Source organism: Alligator sinensis, unplaced genomic scaffold, assembly GCF_000455745.1.
Source record: "Alligator sinensis unplaced genomic scaffold, ASM45574v1 scaffold433_1, whole genome shotgun sequence".
Classification (NCBI taxonomy): domain Eukaryota; kingdom Metazoa; phylum Chordata; order Crocodylia; family Alligatoridae; genus Alligator; species Alligator sinensis.
This window is the reverse complement of record NW_005842502.1, coordinates 1144071-1161170: the sequence shown is the minus strand read 5'-3', so window position 1 is coordinate 1161170 and position 17100 is coordinate 1144071. Positions and strand designations below refer to the sequence as shown.

The 17100-nt window shown below is 47.4% G+C and overlaps 1 long non-coding RNA gene across 1 annotated transcript in view; it reads left to right on the top strand.

Annotated features, from left to right (window-relative positions):
• Positions 1-557: 557 nt before the first annotated feature.
• Positions 558-17100, top strand: part of LOC112551544 — an 84889-nt gene continuing 68346 nt past the window's right edge. Inside the window, exon 1 of the long non-coding RNA XR_003095844.1 lies at positions 558-705. This is a non-coding gene — a long non-coding RNA (uncharacterized LOC112551544). The remainder of the gene's footprint in view (positions 706-17100) is intronic.

The window sequence follows — 17100 nt, the reverse complement described above, 5'->3', positions numbered from 1 at the left end:
GCTGCCCTGGGCTGGGGTGGGGTGGGGTGGGGGGAAGCCCCCCAAGGCAGGGGCCCCCTGGTGCCCCCATAATGAGCTGTATGGGGAGGACTTCTTCTCCCTGCCTCCTGTGGCAGTGGCTGAAGCAATCAGCAGCTGGGAAGGGGGAGGGAGGGAATTCCTCTTAGCTCCCCACCCAGGCTTTTCAGCAGCTGGAAAGGGGGGAAGGGCTACCAAGAGTCAAAAAGCCCCCACCACAGGGGCCTTCCCTCCCCCTGCATGCTGTGTAGACCCTGATTAGGGGAGTCTGGGGATCTGTTTCCCTGCCCCCCAGTTTCTATGGACACAGGCAGGAAGCATGCCAAGGATCAAAGGGGCAAGGCAATCCCTGCTCCACTGGAGCACACAACATAGCCCAGGGCTGCAAAGCATCCTGGGATGCTGGGGGACTGTGAGTTAACTTGAACCAGGAAGTGTGGTTGTGCAGTGAGGACAGGCAGCTGTAGCCATTCCTCAGATGCCTTGAGGCAGGCATTTAGACTCCATTCCATTTCCAATCCCAAAGCCTCTACCACTGAAACTCTTCTATGGAACAGTGATTGCAAGCTGAGTGCAACACAGGATTTGCAGCTGCCTTTCTCCTTCTGACTGGTCTGTGGCCTGGGGTGCAATCACAGCAGCAAGAAGTAGGAGTTGCAGTTCTGTTTCTGTGACTGATTGCTTTATGTAAGTATTGGGATGGTTTCATTGCTGCTTATCAGGGAGACTGCCCCAGCTCAGAATGAGGTCTCTTTCATTCAGGGGTATTATCTGTCCCCCTGTCTGCCATTCCTGACTTGTAGCATGAGATGGGGCAAGAAAGAAATAATGTAGTCATTGTTCTTCATTCAGGCACTGCAGCCCATCCTGAGGCTGATGGGGGGGCTGGAGGAAAAGTGTATTTATTTGTTAGTGGGGTTGGACATTTCTGCACTGGCCTCTGTGCATTGGTCTGGGACCCACTGTTCATTCCTTCCAGGCTGCTGAGCTGCCTTCAGGTTGGAGCAGCTGGAAGAGATTCCACCGTGGCCAGTTCTGGATGTGTGACCTGAAGGTGAAGGCTGAGTTTCTCACAAAACTAATTTGTTCTGACGAATTCACAAGGAATTTGTGAATCTCAGGAGTGAAGAATGAGGTGAGAAGGGTGGGATGCACTAATGAAACCATCATACCTGGTTCCCAGAAGTCCTTGCTGCAGTCTCTCCTGTGCCTAGAATCAGCTCAAAGAAGGGATTCCCCAGTGCTTTGCAAATAATATTTATCTCCTTACAAAGCACAGTCTTACCAAGCTGTTTGAAAGTGGCCCTGTGCTGTTTGCAGTGTCCTGCTAATTACTGCCTGAACTCACTGCATGGCAGCATGCCCAGAAGTACAAACTGTATGACAATGAGAATCTCAGAAAACGCTACAGATGCGTAATCCTGTTACAAATGCAATGGTATCAAAATCCACTAATCAAATTAGGGCTCAAACAGCATCATCGGGGTGGCTTTGATCTGTGCCTCGCCTGGGAAAGGCTGCCATGCTCCCTGTTTGCCATGAAGTGCAGTGCAGTCACTTTTGGGGGGTGCAGGGGAAGCTACCTTTATCCTTACAGATTTTTAAGACCTGGGTAGACAACGTCTTCACTGGAATGGGATGATGTCCAGCCCTAATTTTCTGTGATTCTACCTCTGATTCCAAGTGACACAGAGTTCTCTGGTGTCTGGCCTGGGTGGCTATTTGTTTCACTTTCCTTCCCTGTGCCAGGGATTCTCAGGGACTCCTGTGAGGAATTGGCCTATCTCTGGCACAGCACAGCTGCTGCACCATTCTCTAGAGCTCTTTATTTCTAGGGGTGAGATGCAGGGTCCCCCTGAGCTTTAGTGTGGGCCTCTCCCATTACTAGGCCAGATATCCTAGACCTAAGAACGTGTATTGGAATTTGCAGCAATTAGTAGCTACAGCATCTTCCAAATTACTGTGGCCTAGATTTCCCTGTACTTAGCTGTAATGTAGTGTAAACCCCTGTAAAAGACACAAAGCTAAATGTATAAAAAATGTCCCTGGACAAATAAGCCAAACCCCCTTGTGGGACTCCCTGCTGGATGAATTATTGTTCTTGTTGGTGGCTCAAATAATATCCTTTGAGTTGGGCGTGTGTGCAAAGCTGTACCAAGATGAAGTTGGCATCTGTGCCAGGCAAGCTAAGAGTTGGAACCAATTGGGTGAATCCCTGAGTTTTCCTCAGGGAGTGCAAGACCCCTGAGTAGTCACAGAGATACACAGAGACACTCTGTTAGTGTTGGTAAAACAAGAATCCACCAAGAATCCACCAAGAAAAAGCTGATGAAAATATTAAGGTATGGTAAGTAAGCAACTGCCAGCCCTCTTCACACAAGCAGATATGCTCTCTGTGCATTGACTATTCAGTTTGAAGAGTCCCAGTAGGACAAAGTTCTTGTTTTCACCTACTACATTATTTACAGATCAGAACCAAGGAGTAGTTTTCCTATCAACAGAGGAAAATGTGAACTTCATAGAGACCTGGCCCTGGGTGAAGGAACCTTTCATCTGGGATCCCCTAGGATTGTCCCCTTCTGAGTTGCTGGTATATACTGTACCAAGTTCTGAGGCACATTTTCCTCCCAGTCCCCACATCAGGGTGGTATCATTTTGCAGTACCTATGAGACAGCCAGTTCAGAATGCTCTGAAGGCAATTAAGGCAATATGACCCTGTAACAGGACTGATGATCTAGGGGAGGGCAGGACGCCTTTGGTGGCCACGTGGCTCCTGTCCTGCTCTGGCTCTAGGGTGAAGGGTGAAGGCCACATGGCTCCCTTCATTTCTGTCTGCCATACCTTGGTGTTCCTAGTTAATTTTGGAAAGGGAAGCTGTCCAAGGGCCCTAGAGTGAGCCCTGCCCTGTCTTCCTGCCGGCATATATCTCTCAGACCCTGATAGTCACCAGGGTCTGATAATTCCAATCCAGCCTTCTTGCTAGGTGGGCACTCTTGTCCCATGTGTGCCCTAGGACACTTGCTGCCTTGTGGACTGTTCATGGCCTCTCATCTCCACTACATCCATGCCCATGCCTCCCAGATTATACGGCTTAGTCAATTCCCCTTGTTGGGGCCTTACCCTTCCTGGCCTCCTCCTCCATCCTCTCAGTGGGCCTTTAGCCCTGGTCTACTTTATTGGCCCTGGCTTCTGGGCTCTAGCACTTGTCCCCACCTACTCTGTGAGTTTGAGCCCTGGTCTCGCCCTTCTAGGGCTGTGGGCCACCTGGCCTACTCTCACCTCCCTAGGCTGTGGGCCCCTGGACCTGGTCTCATGCTGTAGGGTTTCAGGCCCTGGCCCTATTTCTCGCCCCTCTCAGGCTCCTCGCCCATTTGGGCTGCAAGCCCTTGGCTCTGGCTTCCACCCTGCCCCATGCCCTCTCTCCACCCTGATTTAGTCACTCTCTCCACCCTGCTCAGGGTCCTCGCTATACCCTGCTCTGGGTGCACTTTCCATCTTGCTCAGTGCACTGGGCCTGCTGACCCTGAGGAGTCATGTTAATATTATTGCATCCTTGACTATGGCAGTTAAGACTGCAAAGTCACTTCCCTTTTAAAGTCTTGTTTTCAATTACTAGAAAGCTTTCCCCTCTGAAAAAATGTTGGCCTAAAATTCCCTATGCTTTGCACTGGCCTGGGGGAGTATATTATATTTTGAATACTGAAAAATGTACTTTAGGCTCAGATGAAGACAGTGATGAATCATTCTCCTTTTTGAACACTCCTCAAATATGGCTGATCTAAAAGCGGAATTGTCATGAGATGGGAACTGACTTTGGAAAGTTTTCTAAAATGTGGTTTACAGACCATGGAGTCATGCAATTTGAAAATGCAGTGCACACCAGCTGAAATCCTCCCCCACCCCAAGAGTCAGCACAGGCTTCTGTGCCACTAAGTCCCTCTTAAGCCATTTTAAGTGATATATAGGGCTTTGTGTTGGTTCTGTGGGAGCACAAATTTCACACAGTATGCCCAGTGAAATATTTTCATTAAAATTTCAAATGTGCGCTACATGTTGGAGGCACTGAACATTAACCCAAATTCTCTTGCTGGTACTATTAACCTTGTAGTTATTGCTATACAGTGTTGTCTTTTCTTGACCTATCATCTGTCTCCCTGGAAATCAGTAACAAAGCAACACAAGGGACCCAGCATGTTAAAACTCTACTAACAATTCTGCATAATTTATTTCATAATATCTGGTATCCTGCCCCCCCCTCAACTTCTCCTGTTCCTCCCACAACCACATCAGTCAGGCACACATGCAAAGGCAGCAACCTCTCCCCACCCCCCTTTCCCCCCATTTTTTTTCCACTTATCATTTTGTGTTCAGTAAAAACGTGTCTTTCAGATAGAAGAGACCTGTGTGAGATTATTCACCTTAATGGCTTTTAAAGACCACTTAGGTTAGCCATCCTATTGCTGCTTTTTCACCTTTTTGTCCCAATATTTACGGGATGCCCTCTGGGTTTCCTCAGATGCTCAGCCTTTCAAGAGATACTTACTTAGAGACTCCATCGTGCCACCTTCTGTCCAGAGTACATGACTTCTATACACAGAGTCAATCAGCAATTTATAAAGTACAACTGAAAATCTATTTTTTTAATCTTTGCTGCAGTAAATAGGGAGACATAATAATTTCCCTATCATTAATTCATCGTGAAAAACTGATCACGATCAACACATTTAGTGTAAAAGTGCATGTCATAAAATATAGGTAAATTATTGCTTCCATTGGGCTAGAACTGACTTGCAACAGCTACTTGCACAGGGTCTGGAGGTTCAGTATGAGAAAAGCATGTATGACACCATTCAGGCTTCCCAGGCAACATTACTTGCAGGGGACTTCTAGACTGCCAAAGCAAATAGCCTAGATAAAGCATGGGGTCACACGCTGGGGCAAAAATGGGAAGAAAACAGATGCATGGGAGGAAAACAGACCTGGGTTGCCCTGACATCTGTCTGCAGGGTTTGCCTAACACCCTCTACCCCCAGAAACACTTCAGGAGGGTAGCCCAGGCTGGCTAGCCCTGGTAGGAATGGCCTCAGGCAAATCGACTTGGAATGCTGTAGATCTCCCAGAGTTCTGCAGGTTCAGACCTTTTCTCACAGGTTCTTCTTTTCAGGAGGAAACCTGCACCCACACTAAAAGAATTCTGATGGAATGACATGAGTTTCTATGCTCACACGCATCCTCTTTGGGAACACACAGCATAAACCTGCCTGTCAAAAACCCTTTTTGCTGTTTATTTTCCCAGCTTGTTCTGAGCTGAAATTCATGGCATACCTAACTCTCATTTCCCATGTTATCAATTTTAAGCTATTATTTCCATTTATGATGGTACATTTATTAACCTTGGATATCCCCAAAAAACAATAAAGCTAGAGTCCCTGATTTTTTTATTTATAACTTAAACATGATTTTTATGCCTTTTTATCTGAAAATTCATTTAATTTTTATTGCAGTCTTCATTTATGTCATCTTTATTCCAGCAGTTGGATTTATTAGGGTTTGTTTCTTTGGTTGCAATATGTCTCCAGAGCTGGCCTTAGGGAAAATGGTGCCCTGGGTGAACTTGAATTTTCATGCTCCCTCCATGCCCCCCAAGTCAGCGGCATTGCTGCAGGCACAGACAAAGGAAAGCAGTCAGGGGCATGGGATGCAATGTGGCAAGGAGGCAGGGACATGGTGCACCAGGCAGGTAGGTGGGCAGGCACTGCTGTTGCTGTGTGGAAGCAAGGCGAGTGGACTGCAGCAGGCCCCACCCTGCCTGCAGGTGCCGGGCTTGGCTCCTCCTGAGCAGTGGCTGGAGGTGGGGAGGGAGCTGAGTTGGGCATCACTCCTCCTGCCTGGGGCAGGGATTGGCCGGGGCAGGGGGGAGGAGGGTGGGGGCAGTGCTGCTGTGAGCACAGGCTGCTCACATGTGTGTATGCACATGTGCATGTGCGTGTGTTTGGTGCCCCCGTGACCACAGAGCCCTGGGTGGTCGCCTACATCACCCACCCCTAAGGCTGGCTCTTGTATGTCTGTGCAGCTGGATTCATTTTGGAACCCAAAGAGAAGGGATTGTTCCACTGCCTGTGACACCCCATCTTTCTGGGAGGCAACAAGGCTCAAGGGCTGTAGGACCCTCTTTATTCTCACATTGCACAAGTTAAAATGGCCAGACCGACAACCCCAGCTCACAGTTCAGTCCTGTTGGCATGTCCTCTGTAACAGATCGAGCTGCATGTTTGTGTATTTTGTAAGTCCCTTTCCCCATGTATCTTTTTATAAAGTGTTCATATTTTCTTAATGCTCTGCGGAGATCCTGACAGTCAGGATTAATGGGTGTGACATGCTGGCATGTCATTACTTATCCAGACCAAAAGTTAATGATACATCTAGACCCATGCACACCACAGGAGGTCTGGGGAAGGGACTGCCTTCATATCTGAGCTAAACATGGCAAGTGCTCAAGAGCCATCAGTATTCAAAACGTCTCTGTTCTGTAATTTCTTTGTATTGAGATCACAGACTGCCAGTTTGGGATAAACTGTGCAGTACACCAATAGGGTTAGGCCAGTGGAGCCACATCAGTTTGTATCAGCTCATTGTGAGATTCTCAGGTACTGGAATTCCTGATGAGTGACATGATTTTTCTCTGTAGATGTGGACAGTACTTTGCAGGTACCTGACATCTTCCATTGCCCTGTATAACAAATGTTAATGAATTCAACCTCATGGCATCCAGGGGCAGTAGGAGTGCTATTTGTGCAATAATCCATACCAAAATATTCTCTCATCTTCCAGATGAAGATCTTCCAGACCTTGCCTAGGCCTGTTAATGAGATTCTGTAAGAATCCAGCACTGGGGGTCGGGGGTGGGGGTGGCGACAGAGAAGCACAATGTTAAATTCCTCACATGGAGAAAGAAGGGGGTTCAGAATTCAGAATTGTTAATTTTTCTTATTATATTTGTATGATATCAAATATGATATTATTCTAGATTATATCAATAAATGTTATAAGGAATTTGCCAGGTAATTGCCTGATTAAGGAGATTTAGCTGGAAAATATCAAGTCCGAACACTGCCAGGCAGACTCTTTAAACATGGTAACTCAGGAGATCTAAGCACTTATGGGTTCACATACAAGGATATACAGTCACTAAAGAAATTTATGATCTGAGATGTTGTTCAGTTTAAGATACAGGGACATTTTTTTTTAGCTAGTTTCTGTGACTTTTTAAGGCACAATTTAGTATTATCTATTAAAAGTAAACTAGCTTCTGATGCCTTGATCAATGAAGGCCTAATACTGAAAACCACTGTTATCACTAAACACCAAATTGTAGCCAGGGACGTGAGCATGGTGGTGCCCACCCTGCAAAAAGGTGCTGCCGACACTGTTGGCGGTGCCTGCGGGCGGTCGCCACTTGCCACCTCACTGCCAGTGGTGTCTGCGGGTGGTCAGCAATCCCTGCTGGCTGACACCAGCGCTGCTGGTGGCACCTGTGGGAGGTTGCCGGCCCTGTACCATCCCCTACCCTGCCACCAAAAGTGCCGGCAGCGTCTGTGGGAGCTTCCTGCTCACCGCCACCGGGCTCCCACTGCCACGCTCCCATACTGGCACAGCCGTGCCCCCACAGCCGCCCGGGACATGTGCCATTCATGATGGTAGCAGACTTACCTGCTTGAGCCCCGGCACGTCCCGGGCTACAGAATTCTCAATTCCAATTGGTGGAGCCCATCTACCAATCAGGGGAGCAAGAGTGGGGAGGAGCTGGTGCCACCCCTTTCCAAAAGGAGCTCCCAGACCAAGTTTGGACCTGCAAGCTGCAGGTCCGCTGGACTTCAGGGTTTGAAGCCCCATGAGAGTATAAAAGGAGCGGTGTGAGCCACACGGGGAAGGTGGCAAGAGATGTCTGAGAGGGGGGTACCCGAAAAGCGCCTCCATCAGCATCCCCTCTTTGCCCCAGCCGTGCACAGATCAGCGCATGGGGCTCAGGCTCTGGGAGCTGTGTCTAGGTGGCTCAAGCCTGCATCCCCAGCAGGGGGCTGGACAGATCAGTGTACAGACTGGCACGCGAAGACCTGGCCCTGGGAGCGGCTCAAAGCTGCTGAAATTAGCCCCGGTGTAGGCCGGAAAGCTGGAGCCCCGCAATGTGGCCCGACCAAGGAACTGAAAGAGCCTAGAGCAGGGCCCAGGAAAAGGAAGGCCAAGGCATAAGGCTGGGTAAACCCAGCCAGCAGCAACTGGATTCCCCCCCTCCCCCCAAGAGCTGGAAGAACCCTCAGTGCCCAAAGTAGGGCACAGGGACAGGAGGGGAGGCCTTGGCATGAGGCAGACAGTGTCGGGGGCCTCTGACTGAGTGGAGGACTCTGAGGCCCGGTTGATAGCTCCTCGGAGAGGACTGTGAGTTGCTAGTGGAATCAGATCCTGCAGGGGGGGCCTTCCTGAAATAAGGTTTCCCCCAGAGGGAAGCCTCTGGTGAAAGGTTCCCTTCCAGCTAGATCTGTAGGAGGGCAGGTACCCCTTGCTAAATGGAATCCAGGGGTAGACGCACCTTATATCGTGTAAAGCTGTGCCTTATATTTTGTTATCATGATTATGCATACATTGTACAATATGTGATGGGATTGGTTTAGTTTTGTATAATTGGCTCCTCATTGGTATGCTTCCTGCTCACACCTTTTCTTCCCTGCCCCCCCCGCTCCCCCTCCTTTTTTCTACCCGGTTGTACTCTGCCAATGGTTCTTCTGGGCTCCCGGTCTAACCCTATTGATTATGGGTTCCCTATATAACCTCTGGGTTCCCTGTATAAACCTGGGTTCCCTGTATAACCCGTTGATCCTAGCTTACCTGGTTCACCCATCTGGGTATCCACCCTTCCTCCTTGCACGGGCATCCTGAGGACTCACCAGTTGTACCAGACCTCTGTAGTGCGCAGGGTTGAGAAGGTAATCCCTGAGGTGGGTTGCCCATTAGGACAAACAGTCCCAGGAGGTGGTTCCTGGTTTACCATATTGTAAATACTTATTTGTATATCCTTAGTGTTGTTGAATGATATCATTAGAAATACTTACCGGAAGTTTTCTTTTATTTGTTGGTTGATACCTACTGAAATACTCACCTGTATATATTAGATAAGAATAGTATGTTATATTATAATTTAATAAACTGTAAATAGTTAAGAGCATTGGCGTGGAGCTGGCTCTATAGAGGAAAGAGGGACCTGAACTCAAATCACAGGTGTCTGTCTCACAATACTGTCGCCTGCCTCATCTATCCCTTCCAACTGAGGATGGGCACACCCCTGGGTGTTCCCAGATTACATAATGTTAAATCAGATTGGAATTCATTTAGTTAAAATTCATTTTAGAGCAGCAGTTCAGTTAACAGTTCTACAAGCTCATCTTTTGGTAGAGGAATAAGATTTTAATTGAATTACTCAATGTCAGGTTAATACTCAGCAAATTCTTTGACTAAGCAGGTAGTTTCACATGTAGTAAGGGCATTTTTACACATGCATATGCCACAGTGCCAGGTGCTTTGGAAAGCACCTGGCGCTGTAATGCTTGCAGTTGTATAAGCGGTGAAATGCACATCAGCACTGAGAAAACAGTGGTGGACCGCTTTTGAACTAAAACACATTGGAGGTGCTTTAGTTCAAAAGTGCACTGCCACCATTTTCTGTGCACTGGTGAGCATTTCACTGCTTATACAACTGCACACAGCGCAGCGCAATTCACCTCACCTTGCATGCAGAGCAGACTCAATTCAAGTCTGCTTTGAAGCGGCAGATCTCTGGTGCGTTGCAGGACAGAAAAGTATGTGTGTAAATGCCTGACTGATGAAGCCAATGGTAAGCACACAGGTTGATTTTCTGTGTGTCATTGATCTATTATCTCTGGACATGTGTAGACGAAACGAGAGGTGTGTGCGCACAACATTTTAAAGTGGGCTAAATGCTTTTGCGCTGCTTTAATGGTGTTGGCGTTTGCATGCCTCAGCGGCGTATTGTGCATTAATTCCAGCCGCTGTAGGAAATTCGGTGGCATAATGCACCTTAAATGACTTGGGGTGCAGCAAACTAAAACTCCTTCAAGAAATGAAGCACCAGGCTCTGTGCAGCTCAGGGGCTCTGCAGGTAGCCCTGCAGGCAGCCTGGCAGGAGCCCGGGAAGGCAGGCTCTGCCCAAGAAAAGCAGTGAGCCTGATCTTCTCCGCCTCCCCGCGCACCCCCACCCTGCCCTAGAGCCTGCCTGCTTGCCTGAGCATTGCGGAGGCCTGGTGCTTCCCTCCACAGATGCGGTGCCCCCCAGGACCCTCCACGCCAGGTGCCTGTGAGTGGGTGCTGCCTGGGAGGGGGCCACCGCTGCCGTGGAGGGAAACACCAGTCCCTCCCCTTCCCCCTCTCCTGCAGCCCAGGGACCGTTCCACCTGCCAGCAGCTCACCCTCCCCTCCCCACCGGAGAGGCAGGTAAGTCAGTGGGGTGTGTGAGCTACATGGGGGTTTAATCAGCCCTAAATTGAAGCGGCGTTTTGTAAAACTCACCACTTCTATGTAGGGCCCCTGTTTCGTCTACAAACACCTTCTGTTACTAAAACAATGCCACTGAAAATGACAGCCACCTGTGATGTTTTGACTGTAATATAGATACTTTTCTTTTCTTAAGTTTCTGCTTACATGCATGATTTTGTTCTCATGCAAATGAAATAAAAGTTAAGCCCATAACTATAAGATTGGAGACACTGGGTGATGTCTGCCCCAGAACAGCCAATTGCCTATGATTGGGATGTGGGGTGTAGAGAAACCAGGTGTTCCTGCTGGTGTGATCTGTTTGTGCAGAGTGGGACAAGTCCCTCGGGGGAATGAGAGAGACATACCAGAGTAACCCACAGCATGATGGCAGGGCATCCGCCTAGGAGCAGGGAGAGTGCCAGTGCCTGGACTTGTCAGGCCAGGAAATAGGGTGGCCATCGTAGAGGACAGTCTGTTTGTCTGGTCGTCCTCTGCCCTCTATTGATACGAAACTGGATGCCTTTATGTCCTCTGTTTTTCTCTTGAAGAGGACATAAAGGTGTTGGGTTTTGCATCTATAGAGGACAGAGTAGCAGAAAACCAGAATGTCCTCCATGATGGTCACCCTACCAGGAAACCATGTGTGAATCCTCTCTCATACTGTGACAGGAAGTCCACCCTGTAATTGGAGGCCTCTCCTCGCTGAAAGTCCTCACAAAATGTTTTGGTTTGACTCTTTGGCATTTTCGAGTGAACAGCTCTCTTTTGAAGAAATTCCCAATCAGTTTATGAACAATCCACTGGGGATGCCTCAATTCTGAATTGGTGTCTAACAGCCAGGGTCATCATCTCTCTGTCTAGAAATTGCCATACAGCTCCTTAAATTATAGCAGTCCATTAAAGCAGAAACACGGTGCTGTAGATGTTCATCCTTCCAAATACTCCACCTGTATCCCCTCTGTCAAAGCTGAGACACCCTACAAAGGCCACACAGAGGCTGTGCAACTCTCTTAAGCAACTCTCTGGGCTACCTGATGCTACAGAACTGTTTAGATATTATGGTAATTGGCACCTTAGAAATGCTTGGGATAATCTCTCCAGTGGAAGGCAAAACAGTTTTATCTTTACTTGCTTGCTCTCTGATATTCAGTGAGTCTGCACAAATAGATTTGCCCCTTGAAAAAGACTAGCAACTGCTATCTTGGGAGAATTAAGCATTTGAACCTTTAAGATAAAGCATTACTAAAAAGCAGACTCTGAGCATTATGAAAAGCAGCTTTATCCCAACAGGAAAATGCAAAAGGCACTGCCCTCCTTACATAAGAGCAGAATGTTTTGTGCCATGGCTTCTGCATTATGCAGTCTTTGTTTCAGACAGGAGACAAGTTTGGTGCCAGCAAGTGTACACAGGCATGCCCAGCCTGGGTTCAGTTTTGCAGGCCAGCATTCTGGGGCTTGGTTAGCCTCAGCAGCATTCAGAACCTAGTCTCAGATAGCATCAGCAGCTGCTTAGCCCAGTGTTCAGGTCCTGTTGGAATCAGTGAGCAGGTGATGCTTGAACCTGGTGAGTGTCCTTATTGTGTTCTGGGCCTCTCTGGTGTCAACAGGTTTTGGGGGAAGGCTACTGCTTAGTCCTGCTGATAACTATGAATGCTTCATGCCACTTAACAGGGCTCATTCCTGTTCTACAACAGCTGACTTTGGAGGGCTGTACCTATGCAGGCAGGCATGCTAAGCCCACTCAGTGTTGATGAGCCAATGTCCCCCAGGCTCACCTCCTCCAGGTATGGTGTATGTGATATTATTAGAGTGCTATAGTGGTTCCAAAATAAACAGCTGGCATTGCCACTCCAGAATCACACTGGTTCCTACGAAGGCTTCTCTAGTGACATTTCTCAAATGATTGAATGGGTACTTCCAGAGCTGTGTTGTGTTTTTGTTGTTGTTTGGGTTTTTGTTTTGTTTTGTCAGGGATGCCCAGCTAATGAACTGACTCCTGATATGGGAAGACCAGCTCTGAGTCAGCATAACTATGCATTAAACACCTTTCAAAATAAAACATGATCCTGCAGTGCAGCTGAGAATGTCTGTTAGGGATTACCCTAAACAAGCAGAGCCTGCCGCTCTCCCACACAGAATGGTGGGATTAAAATGTTAAAATTTCTCTTGGACTATTTGCATGTTTTCTCTTTTTCCTCTTCGTTTTTTCTTTTATGTCAAATTTAACCTTGACATATCTTAAAGCATTAATCTTTGTTGTTTATGTTTTAAAAATAACTCTGTGATAGAAGCCAATAGCCCTTAAAATCCTTTCTAATTCCAGCCGACCTTGCAAGTGATTATCTTGCACAGGAGAAGCTGCAGCCAGCCTCTTAGCCTGTTCACTGATAAGCATGCATTTTTAATGACACACCTGAAATGATGGTTTTTCCTTCATGCTAATCCTGTTACAAGGTATGCTAATGATGCCAGGGATGGCAGTCTTATTGTTTGCAAAATATTTTCTTAGTTTGTGAAGGCACTTTTGAAACTGCAGGATTATAAATCAAGATGCTAACCCATTTGTATTAGGATGAAATGGTTAGAATTCCAGCATTAATGAAATCATTCAGATGGGTTGAGCAGCACAGGGTACCATTCAGATTTTGTGGATGACCAGCATTGTTGAGATATGACAGAGCACTGGGTAAGATACACAGGTCACCAAAACCAGCACCAGTACAGCCTCCATCCCACCTGTCACCCTAACATGAGATTTATGACAGTGCAATCATACCTGAGAGAAAAGGAATCCAAGACAGAATAAGATTTAGCAGTAGGGCTCTGCGAGGCTTTGGACAGCGCTTCGGATCCGGAGACGCTTCTGGGTTGAAGCAGCCTGAAAGGAAGATGAATGTCCATTACAAGAGTCATTAACAATAACACAGTAAAGAGGCTCATAAATCACTAAGTTTTGATATGTATTTATTTCAGCGTTAGGTGAAAATATTCTGTTGGCTAGTATATATTATCGTTGCTCTTCTATTTAGAGCATCCAAGTGCTTTAGTGTTTGCACAAGAACTGCACATTCTAGCACAGCAGCAGGCAGCCTTTTTTCGGTTGTGGGCTGGAATGACACACCTTGGGTTACAGGCTAGGACCTGCCCACAGCTGGCACTCATCCCTACAGCAACACAGGGAGAACACCCTTAGCCTCTCTGCTCTGACAGGAAATACCACCAAAACTCCACATACACAGACCAGATTATTCCCATGGGTTGTAGGCTGCCAACTTCTATTCTAACATATTTACAGGTCACTTTTATTAGCTTTGATATTTTGTTTTGTTACTAACAGGCATTGAGTTTGTTTACCAGATTGGTTCAAAAAATAAAGCCCACAACAAAGTAACCAAGCAGCCCTGCAGCTGTTAACATTGACATTAGGGATGTGGGAAATGGGCTCTATTCAATTTGGATTTGGCCCAAATCAGGGACAGTGATTCAATTAGTTTATTCAGATCACTGTCCTGATTTGATTTGGCCAAATCCAAATTTGAAGATTCGATGGTGATTTGGAGAATCAGCGATTCGGACATAGACACAGCTTTAAATGTTTTTTCTACATACCTCGAGGTACTAGGTGTGGCTCATGAACACTGATGGTGGGGTGGATGGAGCATCCTGCAGGAGCACAGGGGGGCCTTCCGCATGCTTGGCGGCAAGTACTTCCAGTCCACTTTCAGGCAGGTCCACCAGGGAGTGTGCTGGGGGGCCTCCCTGCACCCCTTTGGCTTGGTGATCAGGTGCAGGGGATCCCAAGTGCCACCGTAGATCCAGGAGGCACCAGTCGCTGAGCTGGGGGGGCATGGGGGCCCTCCCAGGACACTCCCCCGCAGACCCAGAAGTGGACCGGAAGTGCTTCTGGTCCACTTCTGGGTCTGCTGCAGAGCGTGCTGGGGAGGCCCCCACACTTCTGTGGCATACTGCATGCATCCCAGCATTTCAGCATTTACCAGCTGCCTACTACCTGGAGGTATGTAGAAAAAACATTTAAAGCTGCGTCTATGTCCAAATCGCTGAATCTTTCCCAATTTCTGTGAATTGATTTGGAGGGCTCCTATTCAATTCAGGAAGATTAAAGGGTCTCCTGATTCGATTTGGATTTGGAGATTCAGCCACTGAATCAGGCTGAATCTCTGCCTAATCAAATCAGGGACCGAAGCTTCCTTTGCACAGCTCTAATTGTTATTATTTGTCATCTTGGACCAAATTCCCTCACTATACACACACACACGCAGGCACACACACACGCACGCACACCTAAAAACAAGCAAACAAAAAAGCATGTACACACTCAGTGTGGCTGTGGTATTATCCACACCCGGATACCTGAACTGTATCTGGAAAGCAGAAGCCAATGCTTATCCTGTTGTATAAACCATCTGGCACTGAATACCACAGCCCTTCCCTTCTGCTGACCCTGCATGCACTTACCCTGGTTCCTTCTCAGGCTTTTGTTGCTCTGTTATTACACCACACTGCACAGAACAGAAATCCTATTTTCCTTTATAACTGTGAAGACAACTCTAGAGTTTGTATAGAACAGACCTGTAAGCTGGGAGGTCCCATGTTGCCAGTCATAGTTATAAGTGGATATTTCCATTTTAATACAAAACAATTAAAATAATTAGAAATCTAGAATGAATTATTAAGACGACAGGTTCTCCTAGCCACAGATGTTAGTTTGTGATTTTTATTTCATGGCCTGCATCAGCCCCGTGATGCTTTCATTTATGGGTACAGGTAGCTACATGGTTGTGTTTCATCAGGCCACTATGGTTCCTTCTCATTTAGTTCAGGTTCAGTTCTTCCTGAGAAGGCCTAGAGTAGGATTTAATTGCAAGTGCACAGACAGAGTCTTCTGTTTCAAGTGAAATAACAGGTTGTGGGAGTCCTCTATCCATTGGATGTAGGGAAGACCTTAGGCTTCAGCCTGTGTGTGACCTTACCCTTCCATTCCTGCTTCTCCATGGGAGATACTGAGAGCTGCAGGGTCCTCCCCACAGGAGGACCCTGTGTCTTGTGACAGATGCAAAGAAATCCCAGTTCTGGTTCCAAGGGTCCCAATAAAGGGCTATAGGGTTGCACCAGAGTCCTTGGGCCTATGGAAATAGTGCACTGTAGGGAACTGGTCTCTTCTAGACATGTACTAGAACCTTCCCTTTATCACCCTACAGGAGCCCTCTCATGGCAGTGAGCACAGAGTGGGCCCATTGGGTGAGTGAACAGGTTCTGATACAGTTTTTTTTTGTTCGTGTGAGATGGGACTGGTGTCACAGGACCCAGATCTGAGGGCTAGGGCCTGTAACATTCACAGCTACTTCTCTGTTTAACATGTGTGATGCTTTCTGACACTTGTTGTACTGGGCTTTGGGTGGTATATTTATTTTTGACCATAACAGCTTTGCCATCTCTCATGACTTTTGGCATTGCTTTTAAAGTCTACACTTCAGAAACGTAAAAAACTTTTTCACATTCCCAAAGCATAGACTTTAAGAGCAACGCCAAAAATCGTGAGAGTTGGCAACACTGCCATAATAGGATCCTTCTTGCCAGGGCTGTCTCTGGGGGAGCGGGGAGTGAAGTGGGGTGACCCCCTGCAGAGCCGGGCAGAGTGGCCGTGGCGATGCCATGCTGCCGCGAGCTTCACATCCAGCTGCTCTGCACCTCCCCCACCCCACCACTGATTCCAACACCTCCAGCCGCTTGCTCCCTCCCCCCGCCACTGAATCTGCTGCCAGCTTCCTTGCGTTCAGGGGCAGGGCCCTGCATAGGCTGATTTGCCCTGGGCCCTGCACCCTACTCAGGTTGTCTCTGCGTCTTGCCTTTGTTTATAATTTCAACACCGTCTTCCCCAAAATGCAGAAGTGCAGAAGGGACTTTGAATATCTATTTGTAAAGAGAAAATTTTTCTTGGCCTGACTGTCATTATGTTAAAGAGAAGCTGACAGATTTTTATTCTCCTATTGTAAAGTTTGTTCTCATTTCATGGGAAATGTTCACTGGATTCTAAATATCTGATTGTTGGATCTTAAAAAGCCTAACAACCGTCCACTCCATCATAGAGTAAATAAAAAGAGTAGCCTCGGGTTTAGTATCCCTGACAAAAACACAATGTGTTGTGTTCCCCTGCTGGTTCTGCAGCAGTAAATAATCAACAGACACTATTCTTGGAGCTGTGCTGACAGTACTGATGCTGCCCAAACACAGATGTTTTGATAAAACAGGGTACTATATATAATAGAAATAGTGTCTGGTACTTGAAGCTCCTGCCTGGTAGTCAGGACTCTTGGGTTCTATTCCTGATTCTACCCCTGATTCACTTTGTGACTTTGGGTGAGCCATTTAGGCTAGGGACAGACATTCAAAAAGCCTGAGCCTGAGTTGATTCAATCTTTGCAGGTTAATCTAACCTGGCTAGGATGAAACGGTTTGTAAGGGGACAGACATTCTCTCTGGACTGAGGAAATTCAGGCACATGCCTGCAGTGGTGC